At 43.2% G+C, this 18594-nt stretch overlaps 1 protein-coding gene across 1 annotated transcript in view; it reads right to left on the reverse strand.

Annotated features, from left to right (window-relative positions):
* Window positions 1-18594, reverse strand: part of ABCG8 (ATP binding cassette subfamily G member 8) — a 246531-nt gene that overhangs the window by 112713 nt on the left and 115224 nt on the right. The gene's annotated exons all lie outside the window — the stretch shown is intronic.

The following is an 18594-nucleotide window of genomic DNA, read 5'->3' on the forward strand; positions in this document are numbered from 1 at the left end:
ATGGCCGGTCCCCTGACAATGCTCTTCAAAGCAACTCTCCCAGCAGAGGAGCTTGTGTGCGGCCCCTCCCTCCTAGAGCACTGAAAGCATCTGGTAGGCAGGCATGCTGCTGACGTTGCTTTAAAAAGGCACTATCAAGGTTACAGGAAATGTATTTACCTTAATGCAAAGATCCCTATGGCAAAAACATTGCCTGCCTCTCACAGTGCTTCTAAAAGCAACTGTGTTTTTTTCCTCATGAACGGGGCAGCGATTCAGCCTTAATTCTGCTCCACAGGAGGGAGCAAAAGAGGAGAAATTCTGTATTTTGCTTACTGCCGTATCATTTTGTGCACCTGTAATTATGGCTGTTGTCAGTGTAGTATACACATTTGTTGATTTTTAGGTCTCGCCTGACCCAGCGCATGCGCTGGTCTGGCGAGACTTATTGAGAGGGCTCCAAAAAGTGCTACCAGGCCAGCCTAGAGTTACACTGCATGTGCGCGGGCGCGCGCGCCGCTTTTACCGCGATTACTTTCACTTTCGCGGCCGCTTTGATGTTTGATCGCGATCAGCCGCGGCCCGTGGAGGGAGTTCTGTGGGGCGGAAAGGCGGGGTGGGGGAGGGGCAGGGTGGGGGGTTCTAAAAACCGGAATATGAATAATTGCAGGTAAGTAAACAATAAAATAAACAAATTTCCACGGGCCGCGGCTGATCGCAATCACTTTCGCGGCCGCTTGGCATAGCCAATAGGTCTCGCTTTTGGGACCTTATAAGTATTTAGTTATGCAACTGTTGCATGGCTAAACACTTATAAGGTCCCAAAGGCGAGACCTATTGGCTATGCCAATGCTTGTTTGCTTTTGCTTCACATTTCCTGCACAGACGAGTTAATGAAGCTGTTGACAGTCTCTGTGGCTCAGTGGCTCATAGCAATTGTCCTCAGTGACAGGGCCACTGGTGTTGACTAGGCTTCATGCTAATTTGAGCATACGCTGTCAGTGGCGGCACAGGGTTCCTGAGTAGGGCAGAGCAACCATTGAATATTGACATCCAGAGACCTCTCTTTCAGCTCCAGAAGTCAGCTTTGTAGGAGGATGCCCAAGGCCAACTGGTAAGGTCAGTTTTGACATCTTAAAAAAAGATGTGAGCCTTGGACTTGGGGCATTCTATGAAAGTTGAGCAGGGCTGGTGATGCTACCTTAGAAGCAAATTAATTGATTATACTATATATATTATAATATATTATATTGATTTGATAATACTATTTTTGCTCATCTACTGTGATGAAGTTAATTCAAGAGTGCAACATTTAATTTGTTTTGCATTGAAATCCTTTAGTATTATAAATAAAGTCTCATTGGGCCAGGTAGTCATTTTAACAATCTAGAGGCACCAATTTACACCGTATGTTTAAAATTGTTTTCTGGTTTTATTCCATCAGAGTTTACAAATTCTCCAACAGTCCATTAAATTATTTGTAGTATGCGTTGAACAAGAAGAGAATTCTCTTTGGAATTATATCAGTGATACAAATGGAATTTCGGAGTGCAGATATCCACCCCTGGAAGGACAGAAAAAAAGTGTGTGGGGAAGGGACAAGGAGAGCTTTCTCTAGGTGCAAAGATCCACCAGGTATACAAGACGTTTCCAAGTAATTACATGCCCGCTTTGACACACATCAATTTCCAATGCCTTGAGCCTTCAATGCTCACTGAGGGACTTGCAAAATAAATGTGTTGCTGAGGCAATTGGCACACATTATAAACGTTTATCGATAAGGCCGTCACAACTGTAGAAAGGATGCAAGTGGTCTGGAAATGCAACTCAACAAATGGTTGGGTGCCTGCACCTTTCTCTCTAGAGATGGTGAGAATCTTCATACAGAAACACATATGTTTGAGACACTGCCGTGAAAGCTCCAGACAGAGCCCAGACTACAATAGGATACTCACGCTCCTATGGGAAGTTGCCTCAGGGTACTTGATGGCACAGTCAACAATAAGAAAGTACTCGGGCAGGATAACATTAACTGCCCAGGTTAGTCTAATATGCTGCAAGGTTCTATGTAGCATGTATGTTACACCTTTAGTAGTTGTAAGGATGTGCCATTTTGCTCCTTCCTTTTTGGGAGATCAGTAAAAATGAATTTACCAGTTATAAAAAAAACATAGACATTGATTTTGCAGTAACACACCCTAAAGTATGTAGGGTCTCAATTCTACCAAACTAGGCTGCCACCCACCAGTCTGCTATTGCTGCTGATTGGAGGGATTGGTTGCCGTAGTTTCTTATTCTCCTGCGTGCGATATTTCAGCTCTTACTCATTACCAATACTTGCTTTTTTAAGTGTAACCTTGTTTTATAGCTTTTCTCTCTTCTCTGGTAAGTTTCTGTTATCAATTTTCTGCCTTGGCGTGTTTCTCTTTTTCTAATGTCTCAGGACTTAGTATCTTCTTTTCTATTTCCAACTTTGTCAGAAACATCTGTTCTCATAAGTGACTCTTTCTGGAAGACGCCATGCTTCTACCCTTGGTCAGGATTGTGGAGGGGGCTATGAACGGGGCTTCAACTCTTCCGCTCTTCTAACCTGCTTCTACCCTGCTCACTTGAATGGAATGATCTGCACGAATGACTCCTGGTCTTTTTCAGCCCGCCTGGCTCCCTTCAAGCCCGAAGGTTGACCATGCTCTTTCCTGAGTTTATGGCTGTAGATAGGGTCACTTCCAGGACATAACCACAGCGGGGATTTCTAAGGCAGCTCTAGCAAATAAGTGAAATATAAGTTAATCTTTGCAAATCACACATATGTAGTTTCACTGTCTGGCATTGCACTTGAGTAGAATTGTTGTAAATGGAAAAGTAAAGTTGCAGTTCTTTCATGAATCTCATTACTTCAACTTGACTGGTAGTGGGGGACAAGCTCACCATGCTTCAGCTGAGCCCTGCAATGCCCATGACCACGGATTATTAACAAATTCAAGTTAGTAGCGCCTCATTGAATTGACTTTCCGCTCGCCAACAGTGGCACCGGCAGAGCTAAAAGGCTTAAAACTGACAGAGCGGACAATTGTAGCTGCAGAAATAGATCAGCCTAATTGTGGTTCAGCAAAAGCACTCAATGCCTAATTTTGTTTTTAAAGGGAAAGTTAATGTATCAGCTAAAACACGCTAAAAGCTGTAAGAGTGCATATATATTTAAAAGGATAAAAATAGCTTTTGATCTTTTCCTTTTGAGGTTAAAAGAAAATGTAGGTAAAGTGAAAGCACTGCTTTATTTGTAAAAAAAAAAACCACGGCCCTTCTCAGAAGGAGACTACAGCTTGCACCTCCCGCTGCCACTGAAGCGCTGCCAATGGCAGTACCAACAAAGCATCTAACCACCACAGTACTGCAAGTGTGGCAATTCGGATTATTCCAGGCCACCAAAGCTATAAAAATGGCCTGAACAGCAGGTATTATTAATTTTGAATATATATTGAATTATTTAGCACTATTGATGTGCTGATCTAAAAAAAAAGACAAACAGAGCCACCACATGGTGGACTGTCATAAGTACCAATGTTGACAATTAAGTGCCGGTGCCAAGTACTGGGAAACACAGGCTTAAATTAAGCACTGAGTGGAAGTCTGCAAGGTATCAATAGATTCTGAGGGAAATGCCCTTGAAAAATATGGCAAAGTCGAGAGGGAATTTCAGCTCAACAATGTCAGGATAGAAGAGCACGCCACGAGTGTATAGAGTCGAGATGAAATGTAACGTTTGACCTGGGCACAAAAGTCACATTCGACCTTTGGTATTTTTATGGTGCACGGAATTCTCAAGTAGTAACAGGTTAAAGAACCTTTGATAGACTAGGTGTAAGATCGGGGTGAAGCTCTGTTCATCGTTCAGGAAATCAAAAAAAGCTCACAGCAGCATGCGGAGTCCTTACACCCTTATATCAATCAATCAATCTATCAATCTATCTATCTATCTATCTATCTATCTATCTATCTATCTATCTATCTATCTATCTATCTATCTATCTATCTATCTATCTATCTATCTATCTATCTATCTATCTATCTATCTATCTATCTATCTATCTATCTATCTATCTATCTATCTATCTATCTATCTATCTATCTATCTATCTATCTATCTATCTATCTATCTATCTATCTATCTATCTATCTATCTATCTATCTATCTATCTATCCACCTGTCTGTTTCAAGGCCTGTCTCTCTGTCTCTTTTGTTTTCTGCTTGTTTTCCTATTGCCCATACCGGAATAACCTATTCTCAAAATGAGAAAAAGCAAACATCATGTGAATAAAAAAAAATAGACATGTTCCAGTCATATGATATTTCATTTCGTTAGGAAAAGCTTGCCTGCGTCTAGTACCTTGACATAACATTGTCTCAAAAGAAAACGAATTTGCTTCCAGTAACTTCCCAAATCCTAAACACACAGGCACTACAAAACCCTGTTCATCATGTTTCATGCAGTCCTACGGTTCTTTCACCCTGCATAAGGCCTTACCAGTTAACCCTGCCTCGGGATAAGCACTTTTACTTATTCATATAATTCTCTAGTGTAGTTAACCTCTTTATCTGTTCTTGCTCTATCTCATAAACGTGAATTACATCCGAGATGCTCTTTCGGATTCAGTTCATTTACGTTTTACTGCCTCTGGTATTAGGCTTCACCCTTAGTCTTCTGACAGCTTGATTGCTTGTCTTTTCTTTTTCCGCCTCTTCACTTGTTGATCTGTTTCTCTAAAGAAGTGATATTTATTTCAGGTAATGTGTTCATGTATTATTTTACCATATCTTTAATATGGGTATCAGAATTATGTTACAGTATTTACCCACATTTGAAATCAATTCCTGTATGTGACAAATGGTATATAGTTTAATATATATAATATATATTTATAATTTCCAAATCTACTGTTCATATAAATCAATGAGAGAAATGGCTTGAGCCCATTTTGAAGTTATTAATTGTTATGAATATTTCATAATATATGAATGAAGAAGGAAGGAGAAGATAGTCGAAACGGCGCAAGCGTTGGCAAGTCAATACATATAGCTTTAATTTACTTACATGTGCAAACAATAACTGTGTGTGCATGTGTTTGCATGCATTAGCACATTAAAGGCAGACCTATTTGCTTCTCCTGTGCCTGTAGTCACATTGACCAACTGAAGTAGAGTAGAGCAGTGAGCCGAGCTCTGTTGGTAGCTCTTTGGACAACATTATCTCCACTGCACGATTGTATGTACTAGCTCGCGTTTCCCCCTCTCTGCTGAGGTCATCCAGCATCCACTATTGCCCAAAGCTAATTCTCTGTGCCTTTGACTATCTGAGTTTTTGTGCGCTATGGTCTTTCGTAGCTCAAACCTAGTGTAGCTGTATCTAAGGCCTCTCAGGTCTTTGTAATTTGAGGCATCTCGTGGCAGCCTCTGGGTCAGAAGTCTCAAGCGAGTAGCTCAGGAGCTACTAGCAGCTCACCAGCATCCTCAAAGTAGCTCTTAGAGGAGAAGCTAAGCCCAGAACCTCTTTCAGAGGTTCTGTGCATATTAAAGAAGGCTGCACTGCTTAGCTCAAGAACCTTACAGTGACAGTCAGTCAAACCAATAGCAGGCCACTTAATAACACATATTGTGTCAGCCTGTGGGGTCTGCAGCATGACCATCTGTCTCCACTCTCTATCTAACTAAGTCACAAGGAGAGTGACTATGTTGTAGTCCCTGCTCTATCAGTCGCACCATGTGTGTGTGAACAGTGGGCCATGAAAGATGAATGTCAGCAGTAGCATGAGCAGTAACCAGTGCTGACCCAATGAAGCATGAGACTGCATGAGCCAGAGTGAAAATGTTTTGGTTGGATCCATGATCAACCCAAGAGTTGAGACAAGCAGGGTAGGCATCTAGAGCTGTAACAACTAAGAGCCTCATGTGCATTTGTCTGTGTGCATGTATGCATGTGTGCATATTAATGTGTTTGTGACATTGTGTACCTCCGTAATAAACAGTTACTCTCTGGAGGCTGTGCCTGGTGTCAAGGACCCCCAAAATTATACACTAACTCATTCATAAGGGGGGTCATCTCTGGCACAATTGTGCTTGCTTATTGCATCACAGTGGCAATGGCATAATAATGGCCATCCTCAACATATTTTGGGCATTCATGATCTAGTTGTGTCATACTGGCAGCCACCATTGACACATTAAAAGCATTACTGGCCACCTTTTAGCCATTCTGTACATAATGGTGTCCACCCCTCGCATAATAATGGCCATGATTGATATACGGTTTACATCCTGGCCATTATGGTGTCCAGCCTTGGCTCAATGGTAGCCCTAGCATAATGGTGGGCATAATTGGTATATTACAGGCAACAGTGGTACTATGGTGAGCATCCATGGCCTATGACTGTAAAACCTGGGCATTTGAAGCAGAAACTGTCTATGGGAGGCATTGGTACATGTGAGTGTTTGATGAACATGCTAAGCTGTTGTTTGGGGACTGTGTAGTTCCTAAAAATGAAAACTTATAATTTGAAGGCAAAAATTATCTTTGTTTCTGAAAAGGTTTTTCTTCTAGAAAATGTAGTTTGTTTGCCCAAAATGGAAAGTGGATTTGTTAAAAATGTGTTTTTAGGGACTGAAGGAAACAAAAGTTTTGCAGTTCCAAAACACATATAAAGTTGATAGTGGAATGATAATTCAAGCTGGGCTGGGGCGTTTTATGCCCTTTGTGCCAGATGGCACATGATGCTCTGGCTGTTATTAGTCAGCTAGAGGCATTTCATATTGATACGTTTTTTCCTGGCATTTCTGCTGGTAACCTCACCTGAAATACTTGGGCAATCACTGATAATAATCATGCTTATGTTGGTCATAGTGTAATGTTAACATATGCGGTCACTATTTTACAACGATAAAATTTACTAGTACCTCAGAAGGACTTTTCTTGAGGAGAAGTAGCTTATCATGTGAGTACACTAGGCCCGGTTAAGAAACGCAATTTTAGATGCTCACGTTCTTAACGCCTTAACCGCGGCGGAAATTCTGCCGCAGTGCGGGGCGTTCCATTGAGTGGGCGGGGCCGCGTCGGCCAATGGACATGCGCAGCACTACCGAGGTAGTGCTCGTGACAGCCGTTGGCCGACGGGCGCACTCAAAGGGTTAAATTGCCTTCTCGCCCTAAATACAATGACATTTGACACACACTCATTTGTGTGCACATACAGGATAATATTCTTCAAACTCAGTTTTGCTTACACTACCACTTCGTAGTCACTCTGTCAGAACACCTTGAACATTCTGAACAAGGGCTAAGTTCATCACACAAGATGTTGTTATTTGTTTTGGCCACTTGGCGACAGAGCTATCACAATAGAATAAACAATAGCGGCCTGGATGGGGCTTCAGCGTGGCAATATGGAAGATAATATATATATGACCTCAAGCCTTTGTTTAGGCAGAGGAGCATTTGTCTGGCACTGAGAGGTCGATCTATGCTGGAATTCCAGCCCAGCTGACTCCTGTTTACCTCATGCGAGGGATGTTGTCCAGCTCTACACCATGACAGGCGGCTTGGTGACACTTGACCCACAGGTAATGGGGAGTTAGATCACCCTAAAGGGATTTGGAAGATTCACTCACCCTAGGCACGCTAGGTTAGGATGCACTAGGTAGGAGTGCAACATATTACAGTACTTGTATGCAAACATATATTCTCTGTAATAAGCAAAATGTTTGTTCATCTTTTCCACCATTCTCGTAATGCTAATCACATTATTCTGTTTCCTTCTATTGATTATTGTAACACAAGTATCTTACTCAAGAATCACAATGCTTCAAAAAAATATTGAAATGCAATAAAGTGTATTTCTTGTGTATCTCTTTGGGTATGCATAAGTAAGTAAGCAAAACGGTTCTAGATCTGTTAGTATGATTTCCTTGGGGAGTCAAGGTTGTCATATTCTGAGGTTGCACACCATTTGTCACCCTGTAAGGTTAGGGGTACAGTAGGTGCACTGTGAGCTAGCAACACTTCAGCCAACATATCCGTACGGCGTGCGTGGAATCAATCTAGCACAGTACTGATGGTTATGTTTTCCAACAAACGCACAGTTTTATTTGGGAAAGTATAAGCTGTACGACAAGCTCTCCCTACAGAAAAGGTTAGAGATCCATAGTCTGGGGGTTCCGATTTTGCTTTGGTTTTGCATGCACCATGGTCTCTCAGAGCTGTCTTTTTTGCTGGGGTTTATTCCTAGATAAGGCTGTGTGTTCATCCCCACTGCGTGAACTTCTATAAGGAAACATCACTGCTCAGGTAAGCCAGATCTGCATCTTTCTTAAAAGATGTTGTACTGTGGTGTGTTGAATTATGGCAGAACTATTCGGTTCGGTTCAAAAATCTTTATTCGATTCATACAATGAATCATAAAAGCACAAAGTTAAAAAAAACATAATACACAAATAAGGTGATCCATCCATAAAACAAAAATGACAATTCAAAAAATCCATCATACAGCATAAATACAAATCCAATGGCAAAGCACAGTTCTACAGCTAATTTATCCATAGCGTTTCCTAATCTGAAGTGAAACTCTTATAAAATTTAACATGGCACAGCAAGTATCAACAGAAGATAATGACAGCAAATAATCATAGCCTTCTTTATAAGTGCATGGTTGCCGCCCCTTCAGGACAGGTTTAATAAATCTAATCCTAGGATCTTGATATAAGGAGCAAAACAGGACAACATGTATAGTACTTTGGCTAACTCTGTCATTACAGGGACAAGGGGGTAGCTGCTCACACCAACCCCCTTGTTTAGGAAAGGCAAAAAGAAAATGAAGGGTATTTAGCCTAAACCTCGTGAGATAAAACCGCCATTGGACATTAGTTGTAAAAGTTAAATAAGATTGATGCTGTAACTTAGGTACATAGCCAATAGGGCCTCCCAGACAAGGTGAGCCTAAAAACTTCCAGTAATTTGACTTAATTTGGGTTTTTATGTTTCCCTGGATATTTGCAGGATTTTCATAAACATGACCCAAACCTATCTTATTCAACATGTCCCTGACGTATGACAACCAGGGGATCTTGTTTGCATTATCCAGGCTCAAGCAGTCTGAGAGAATTTCTCTCGAGAGCTGCAAATCGTCAGATAACCATATTTTGCCCCATAATAATAGGGGTGACAGACGAATGATGTCAGTCACTTTGGTCATTCCCATTTCATTATGACAGAAGCTATTCGATGAACCCGATGGGATCAGTAATACCCGTTTTAGGAATTTATTTTCCATCACTTGTACCACTGAGGGGTTTTCGGTCCCCCATACTCCTGCCCCGTAGGTAGCCACAGATAAACATTTAGATATATAAAGAGTTTTAAGGTGCGCAACAGGTTTTTGACCCAACTTACCACAGAAGCGAAAAAGACCTTCTATGGAGCGGGTAGCACTCTGGGCTCGAGCCTTCATTAAAGGAGCCCAACTTAGTTTGCTATTGAAAAGATTTCCAAGGTAATTAAAATTCTCCACCCTTTCAATAGTAGAGTGATTCACCACAAATTTTCTAGGTTTTGTTCCTTTTGGACCACAGACCATTGCAAAAGATTTTCCAAAATTTACCTTCAGGTCAAGATCCAGCATGAAGGTGTTAAAGGCATCTAGGCACAACTGCAAACTGTTTCCAGTGAGGGTCATTAAAACAGTATCGTCTGCATATGAGAGTATAGGAATACTCCTACCGTTTACCTTAGGAAAATCACAACAGTGGTCCAACAAGTACTTCTCTAGTCCATTTGTGTATACTAGGAACAAGAAAGGCGCCAAAATGCAACCTTGACGCACCCCCTCAGTTGAGGGAATAAGTTTAGTTGTTTCTCCCCCAGGTCCGAATCTTATAGCCACGGACGTTGCTGCGTGTAGTCTGCGGAGAAGTGTCACCAGGGGTTCTTCGAAGCCCATATCGTCCATCATCTGCCACAGCCTGCTTCTACAAACAGTGTCAAAGGCGCTTGACAAGTCCATGAAGGCAAGGTAAATTGCAGAACTCCTTGCCTTCATGTACTTGCCAATAATTAGCGCCAAATTCAGGCACTGCTCAACTGTCCCCTTCCCACTTCTGAATCCATACTGGGAGTTCACAATTAGACCAACAGAGTCAGCCCATGTTTCTAATCTGGCCAAAATAACCCTCCCCAATAATTTACATGATGCATCGATCAAGGATATAGGGCGATAGCATCGGGGGTCACACCTATCGCCCTTCTTGAAAATCGGCACCACCACTGCCACCTTCCACGATACAGGGATGCGACCAAGAACAACAGCCCTAAAAACATTCAGTAATAAAGGTGCCCAAGCTTCAATATTATGTTTAAAAAAGTCTAAAGGGACGGCATCAGGGCCCGGGGCTTTTAATGATATGCCCTTCCTCAAAGCTACTTCAACCTCTTCCAGTGTAAGTGAAGAGCTAAGAAGCAAAGCTGAAGATGGTACCACCAAATCCCCTACATCATCCAACAAATCCGAAAGTAATAATGCTTTGGGATTAAAGATTTTACCAAAGTGAACTTCCCAAGATTCACCAGTAATCTGCGTCAGTATACTTTCTTTGGTGTCATTTTTAAACAAGGGACGATTTACTACTTCCCAGAAGAGCCTACTATCTTTTAGCTCAGAGGCCTTCTCTAGATCGTCCCAGGCTCGATTTTTCAATTCCTGCTTCCTCTTTGTTATGGCCTCTTTATAAGCCCTTCTGGTCGATCTTATCAGTTCCTTATTTCTTGGTTTTTGTGTAAGGGCAGCTTTTAAGGATTTATGTGAGGCAGAGCATGCGGAGTCAAACCATTTAAAACACCTTAAATTCTTTTTCCCCACTGGTTTTCTAAGGTGCTCAGCCACGTGCCCACATAATTTTTCAAAACTCCCAATGACCTTGTCTGGATCAGACGTCAGAGACAGGCATGATTCGATCTCAGTTTTACAAACATTCAGAATCTCTACCTCAAGGCCTTCAGCATTTATTTTCCCCCACTTCATGGTAACTCCCTGATTTTTATTATATGTTATGGGTTGCTCCCAAACCAAATGTTTTCTACTAGCAGGGGCACTCAAGGATAGCATTAAAGGATTATGATCGCTTACGGCACTTGCGATTACCTCAAGCCTATTAACATAATGAAGAAAGTTACTAGACACAAATACAAAATCAATAGTACTCATTGCACCTCTTGTTCCCTGAAAGGTTGGTATTGGCGATATATTTGGGGCAGCCCAGGGCTCTACCATACATAAATCGTTTAGAATAATGATATTATTTAAAGCGTCCCCCTGGGGCGTGTGTTTAAAATGCATCAAGGGCTGTTCATTTAGATCATTGATACCACAGACATTGCAGCCACCAAATTTGCACAGTGTACAATTAAAATCACCAACCCAAATAACTACTAATAAAGCTCGATCACTACGAGCCTTACATATTGCTTCCTCCAAACTCTGGATTGTAGATACATCATTTCTATCAAAAACATTATGGTACCAATTAATTAACAACACGGGCTCTGGGAACAAATTTTCCAACAAGAGCAACTGGTACCAAGGAGTATCCACTATTTTTGAGGTTATCAGGTTCTTTAGTTTGATGGATAGAGCTGTCATTAACCCACCCCTTGCCCTCCCAGCTAGTGATGGGACCGCCAAAACATTAAAAGATTGAAAACCATCAATTTCCCCACCCACTCTGCTCCATGTCTCCTGAAAGCACAGGATATCCTGACCACCCACATGCTCCAGCCAAGCTTCATCCTCCATTCTACCCGCAAGACCTGCAATATTCCATGAGATTAGACACAGCCCAGGTTCCCCTAGGCTATTGTCCACAGACTTTATTGGAGTTTCCAGGTCAGGCCCAGTAATTGGTGGGTTTAGCTCACAGGCTAAGTTGCTAACAGTTTGACTATCCGAACGCATATTAGGTTGAGCATTGTGGTCGAAAGCGTCCACCACCTGGTTATCCTCCTGCCTTATCCCCCCGTTTTCCCCCATGACCAAATCTGTGGTAGATAAAATACTTTCCTTTTTCTTGTCTAATGGTCAATCTAAACCCTCCATTCCCACCAGTGGGTCAAATCGGTTTCTTAATGGAATATTGTTATTTGGCATCCACCCTAGGTATTCCTCCCCCTGGAATCTCCTTCTTGATTGGTCATAGGGGGTTTGCCCAAAATTTTTGAAACTTGTTGGCCCCATAAAAGATCCATCACCCTGGAACCACAAACCAGGATGATTTTGAGGGGGTCGAGATATAGTATTAATCTGAGTCCATCCAGAGTAATTATTACCCTGCACTCTCGACCCAGGAAAACGAGGGTTAGGGGGAAGATGATGCAAGTTGGGATAAAAATATTCAAGACCTATACATTGAATATCCCCCATTCTAGCAAACCTTGCTTTGTTACAAATTAAGTCCTTGACCCACCTGTCCCTAAAATTAATTAGGATACAATCCCCCTCTAAATCCTTCTTGCTTGGGCCAACCCAAGGGACCCTTCGTACGTTTAATATTTTTGTACTAGAGGCTGGGGGGAGTGGTCTATTGTTGTTGAGCCAGAATATGACTTTATTTGATAGGTCCTGATTTGATTCATGTTTATTTGGTGCGACCACCGGGACACCTGTCAGGATGGCCATAAAAGGTGCAGATTCGGGGGGTATATTCACACATATTGGTTTACTTGGAGGTGCCATTTCATCCAGAACTAATGGGCCGCTCAGTGGAGTTTGTTTAACTTGAGATGAGGCTACTGGCTTGGATGTAATTGAGCTCGGTGCTGCTGCTATAGCCATAATCGGTATTGACTGAGAGTCCCCATCAGCCACCAGTGCAGGTCTAGTTGGGACTGATCGTACAGGGGTTCGCTGGGAATCAACAGATGCAATAGGCTGGGGCGGATTACTTGGTTTTTGAATAGAGGTTTTATGAGCCCCCTTCTTTATTTCAATACAATTCCCCTGGGCCTGTGGAAATTTGCTGTTGTTAGCCAAAATTTCCAGCGAATGTGTGTTAACTGATATTAAGTGCTCTAATTGGTCCAGTTTTAGGTTAACTATTTGTGTTCTCTCAATAAGGGGTAACAAGAGTTTTTACCAGCTTCTCAATATGTGTTAACAAAGCTTTATTGTTGTTGTTTTGGCAGCAATGAGTCAGATCACCAGGGTCTCCCATACGTATTACCCTTCCCTTCAAATGACCTCCCCCTCTTTTACGTTTACTAGTTTTTGTGACTTCTGGAACAGAGGCCGAAACTTTGGGTTGTAGGGAAATGGGGCCCGACAGGGTCAAATTAGGGTGTTGGATCCCATCCCCAATATTGCTCAATACAGAACAATCTTCTATTGGACCGTTCACTACATCGCCCATAGATATTTCTTGATTATCTGAAGTAACGGCTAAGTCTGGGCTGGCTTCCAAGTCGTTTATTATGCTCTTTTCAGGAGTGACCACAGATGCAAACCGACCCAAAGATGAACGCTTCCCCGTAACTAAGTCCAGAGACAAACGCTTTTCAGTAAGAGCAATTTCCTTATCTAATATCCCCGTGGCACGGGTGATAAAATCATCTAAGGTTCCAGTGGCTTTAACACTACTTGACTTTACTGTAACCCGCCTACCCTTTCTTAGTGATGAGGACATCATAAGACTAAAAATAAGGAATAATGTGTACAATTTAAAATATAAATTAGATAAAAGTTTAAAACTTCAATTACACATTATAACTACATTCAACATCTTATCACATTGATAACTAAAACATACTTTGAGTCCTCGAATCCCGAGAGTAAGAGAAAGGGCCCGGCCCGTCCCTGTACGTCCTTGGACGGCCTTAGACGGCCCGCCCTTTGCCCGGGCTTAGCCCCGGGCGCTCCCGCGCGCTCCCGCGCTGCGGATGAGTGGCTGCTTAAGTTTGGAAATTAGGTAGGTGAGGGGGGCGTGTCGTGCAGGGAGAGCAGCCCAGGTGTAGGCAATGGGGCTCGCAGGGACTCCTGGGCAATGGAGTCCCCTGCTGCTCGCAGCCCTGTACAGATGCGCTCACCCCGGTGAAGGCAACCCCGTCCAGGCGCTCTTACGGTGTTCACTGGACGCTGCGGGACCCGCGCAGCGGGTCCGGCGAGTTGTTGGGCCGGGAAAGGCAAAAAAGTCAACTGGTTAGTCCCACGTCGTTCCTGAAAGCAAAGATGAATCCCAGGGATGGGAGCTTGGTATTCCGCTTTTAATCACAGCTATGCAGGGGGGCGTGTCGTGCAGGGAGAGCAGCCCAGGTGTAGGCAATGGGGCTCGCAGGGACTCCTGGGCAATGGAGTCCCCTGCTGCTCGCAGCCCTGTACAGATGCGCTCACCCCGGTGAAGGCAACCCCGTCCAGGCGCTCTTACGGTGTTCACTGGACGCTGCGGGACCCGCGCAGCGGGTCCGGCGAGTTGTTGGGCCGGGAAAGGCAAAAAAGTCAACTGGTTAGTCCCACGTCGTTCCTGAAAGCAAAGATGAATCCCAGGGATGGGAGCTTGGTATTCCGCTTTTAATCACAGCTATGCAGGGGGGCGTGTCGTGCAGGGAGAGCAGCCCAGGTGTAGGCAATGGGGCTCGCAGGGACTCCTGGGCAATGGAGTCCCCTGCTGCTCGCAGCCCTGTACAGATGCGCTCACCCCGGTGAAGGCAACCCCGTCCAGGCGCTCTTACGGTGTTCACTGGACGCTGCGGGACCCGCGCAGCGGGTCCGGCGAGTTGTTGGGCCGGGAAAGGCAAAAAAGTCAACTGGTTAGTCCCACGTCGTTCCTGAAAGCAAAGATGAATCCCAGGGATGGGAGCTTGGTATTCCGCTTTTAATCACAGCTATGCAGGGGGGCGTGTCGTGCAGGGAGAGCAGCCCAGGTGTAGGCAATGGGGCTCGCAGGGACTCCTGGGCAATGGAGTCCCCTGCTGCTCGCAGCCCTGTACAGATGCGCTCACCCCGGTGAAGGCAACCCCGTCCAGGCGCTCTTACGGTGTTCACTGGACGCTGCGGGACCCGCGCAGCGGGTCCGGCGAGTTGTTGGGCCGGGAAAGGCAAAAAAGTCAACTGGTTAGTCCCACGTCGTTCCTGAAAGCAAAGATGAACTATTCATTTTGGTCACTTGGTTAAGTGTTAGGCGTGACTTATTTACATATGTTTTCTTTCGACTAGAACGTAGGATTATTCCAGTTAATAAACACTGTAATAGGAGATGTCTGAATTGTCCGACACTAGCATGATTTGGAAACTTTTAAATATCTGTAATTTGCCTTTCAGAAAAAACAAGTAAAACATACACGTAACATCGCTAAAGAATGGTTAATCATGTGTGCCAAGGTCTGTATCCCTTCAGTTAGGAAGACAATTAGAAGTGGGCCTTTATTTCCCTGCCTGGTAATTCTAGGCACGGGAAAATAATGGGGATTTTACGTCTTTGATGAATAACGTGCTAGAATCTGTGTTTCTGTGCTGATTACCCCCCCCCCCACCCCCCAGAGTTTCAACAGCCAAAACCTCTATGTGAAAAACAAAAACTTAACAGACTTCACCATTACCAAAACACCCATTTTGCAGACATCACTTTTGTACATTTAGCTGTGTGAATGTTTGTGTCTTTTGAGGCAACCTACATTATTTTCTTATTGCGAGTGTTTCTAGATTACACTCACCCCATGAAGGTGCCATATAAAACAAGCATTTGCAATGCAATAGGTCTCGCATTTTAGAAACTTTGACCTATTGGTATTGTAAATGACAATGCCTTTTACCATTGCAGGTTTTTTCAACACATAAATAAAAGGCATTGTCGTTTACAATGCCAATATCTCAAAATCTCGCAATTGCGAGACCTATTACATTGCAAATGCTTGTTACTATGGTAGTCAATGTAAGCAGAGAGAAGTTGCAAATCTATAATGATAGCTTTAACCAGCTGTTGTTCGGGGGGTTGCATGTTCCTGGTAACGACTCAAGACCACTTTGTACAGGCTTATGTCCTTTAGAATGTAGTGAGCAGGCTCGGTGAGTACAATCGCTAACACTGTTAGATACACCCCCTTGGGTGATATGACTTTAAAATTCCAGTAATAAAGTAACTCTATTGGAACGGCTGGCACAGAGACAACTAAAGTGTCTTCGAGCAGTGCGGTTTAGTGCAGGGTTTTATACAGATATGTCTGTACCTTGGAAAAAGATTACGGTTTACCTATCTTATCTAACCATTAAAAAAAGGTAAAAAAACTTGGTAGTTATTGATTTTGAGAGGTCAGTGCCAAATCAGAATGCCCCATTGTGTAAGTTATTAATTGGATCACAAAACAAGATGGTCACTTAGGGGGGTGAATAATTGAAAGTTTCAAAAGTGTCCACTTTGAAAATAAGTATAGTGACTTGCACAGTAGCTGCCATGTTTCAATTTAGTCATTTTCTGTATGCCCTTTTAGTAGACTCCAAGATACACACTAGCAGGTTTAGATATTAGCTAAGCCACAGCTGAACAGTTGTAGCAGTGTGGTTGTAGTGGGATTGAAGGTGTGATCCATTGTACAGAAATACACTAGGCCCTCTCCAGAAAAAATTGTAATCTGAGATCTTTTGTAGAGGTCAAAACGCCGGGGTTTACCTTTGTCAGGTGGGAATTTAAAAGGGCAATTAGAGGAATTAGTGACAAAAGCAGAGATGAGAAAGAGAAAAAGACATTTAAAGGGGACAAAGAATAAGGAGGGATCGAGAGAAAAGGTAATAAACGAAAAGAGGTAGAGAGTAAGGGAGAAGCAGAGATGGAGAAATAAAACCTAAGAGTGAGTGGGGGAAATGCCGTGTAGGAAGATGGAAGCGAATGAAAGTTGGGGATGTAGAAAGATTAAATTACAGAAAACAAAAATGGATACAATTAACATAGATGGGATAAAAGATAATGAAGAAGAGCGGTAGAGAGAAATATAGAAGTGGAGAGGGGCGTGAGGAACGAAACATGAAACGGTGCAAGGATGGAGAAAGCATGCTTCTGTATGCCACATAGACCTGTCCATGCAGCAGCCTGCTGGATCTCAGTGGGGTGCCGCCGGGAGTTCATTGATGGCCTGACAGTAGCTCATTGAGATGCTTGTGGGGCTTAGGGGACATCTGCATGAGCTCACCTGGGTAGGAGACAGCTCAGTGGGTTGTTTGTTTCCTCTTGATTTGGTGCCTTCCTGCAGCAGCTCAGTTGGGTGCCTGCAGGAGCGCAGTTGAGTACCCACAGGACCTTCGTTAGCTACCTACAGGATCTCAGTTGACTGGCTGGATGAGCTCATTTGGGGACCTGCAGGTGTACAGTTTGGTTCCTGCAGGAGCTTAGGTGGCTGTCTTCAAAAGCTCTAATTCTCTGTCTGCAGGAGGTCAGTTAACTGAGTACTAGTATTGCGAGTCTACTAGCCCCACTTACACTGGAATGACAAAATGTATATCAATAAACTTACTTCCATTTCCATGCAAAACTACCAATCGTTTTTTGAAAATTGTGTGGTCGGGAGGAGTTAACACATTTCAATATTTTGAAACATGCGTGAGCTGCAGAACCTCTACCAGTACACAGAGACCAGTGACTTGTTCAAACCACACCACGTTGTACCCTTACCTTAAAGATGATATTTAGCTCACAGTTCCTTTGCCTTACTCGCCAACCCAGAATTTGTATATGAGGTTAAATCTGCCTTTCCTACAAAATGCAGGTCCATCAGTTATAACCTGTAAGTTAGTAAAAATACTGAAGATGGGAGCAAAACAGATTTGAACAATAAATGGGATGTGACTATTGAACTACGGTTCTCATTACGAGGGGCGCAGCAGATATTTACTGAAACCGTTTGTGCTGATAACTCCAGAGTGGGAAAAACCCTGGCCAGTTCCGAGTTAAATTATGAGGGTCCACTAGAAAATAAACAAGAAAAATAATAAAATAAACCGAGCGCAGTCTCCCTGAAGCGGGCACCGCGCTCGGTATTAAATAAAAAAAATATAATATTAAAGTGAGCGCCGTGTCCCTGAAAAAACTAGAAATGAAATGCAAATTAGGTTAGGAAGTGGCCGCCATTACCGAAGCGGGCACCCCATGCGTGTTGTGTCCCTTAATGAAGTAAATAGTTTTCTGAACTGGTAATGAAAGCTCCCGAGTTAGGACACAGTAAAAGATCGAGTCCTCATGGGTGGTACCAAATGGAGACAGGGCGGTAACAAGGAGGGACTAACAAGCCTCATAATGAATCGGAAGCCAGCATTTACCAAGGAAATGACACCAGCCAATGAAAAGTATGGGCGGAGAGTGGGCGAGGCTTACACAGCATACTTAACTACTGCATGCCTCGCAGAGCGAGTAGGGCATGTGCGCTGCCGCTAGGCTCGACCTAAAAAGAGCTGTGCATTTCTTCATCAATGCTTAATGACCTTGTTATTAAAAGTTACTATTCCCATTAAAATAATCTTTTATGGTCACTTTTACATTGCACCAAATACACAATCTGAATTTCCCTAGTGGCTCATGCCCTAAAACCAAGGCCCTAAAACAAG

The sequence above is a fragment of the Triturus cristatus genome, chromosome 6 (assembly GCF_964204655.1).
Source record: "Triturus cristatus chromosome 6, aTriCri1.1, whole genome shotgun sequence".
NCBI classification, from domain to species: domain Eukaryota; kingdom Metazoa; phylum Chordata; class Amphibia; order Caudata; family Salamandridae; genus Triturus; species Triturus cristatus.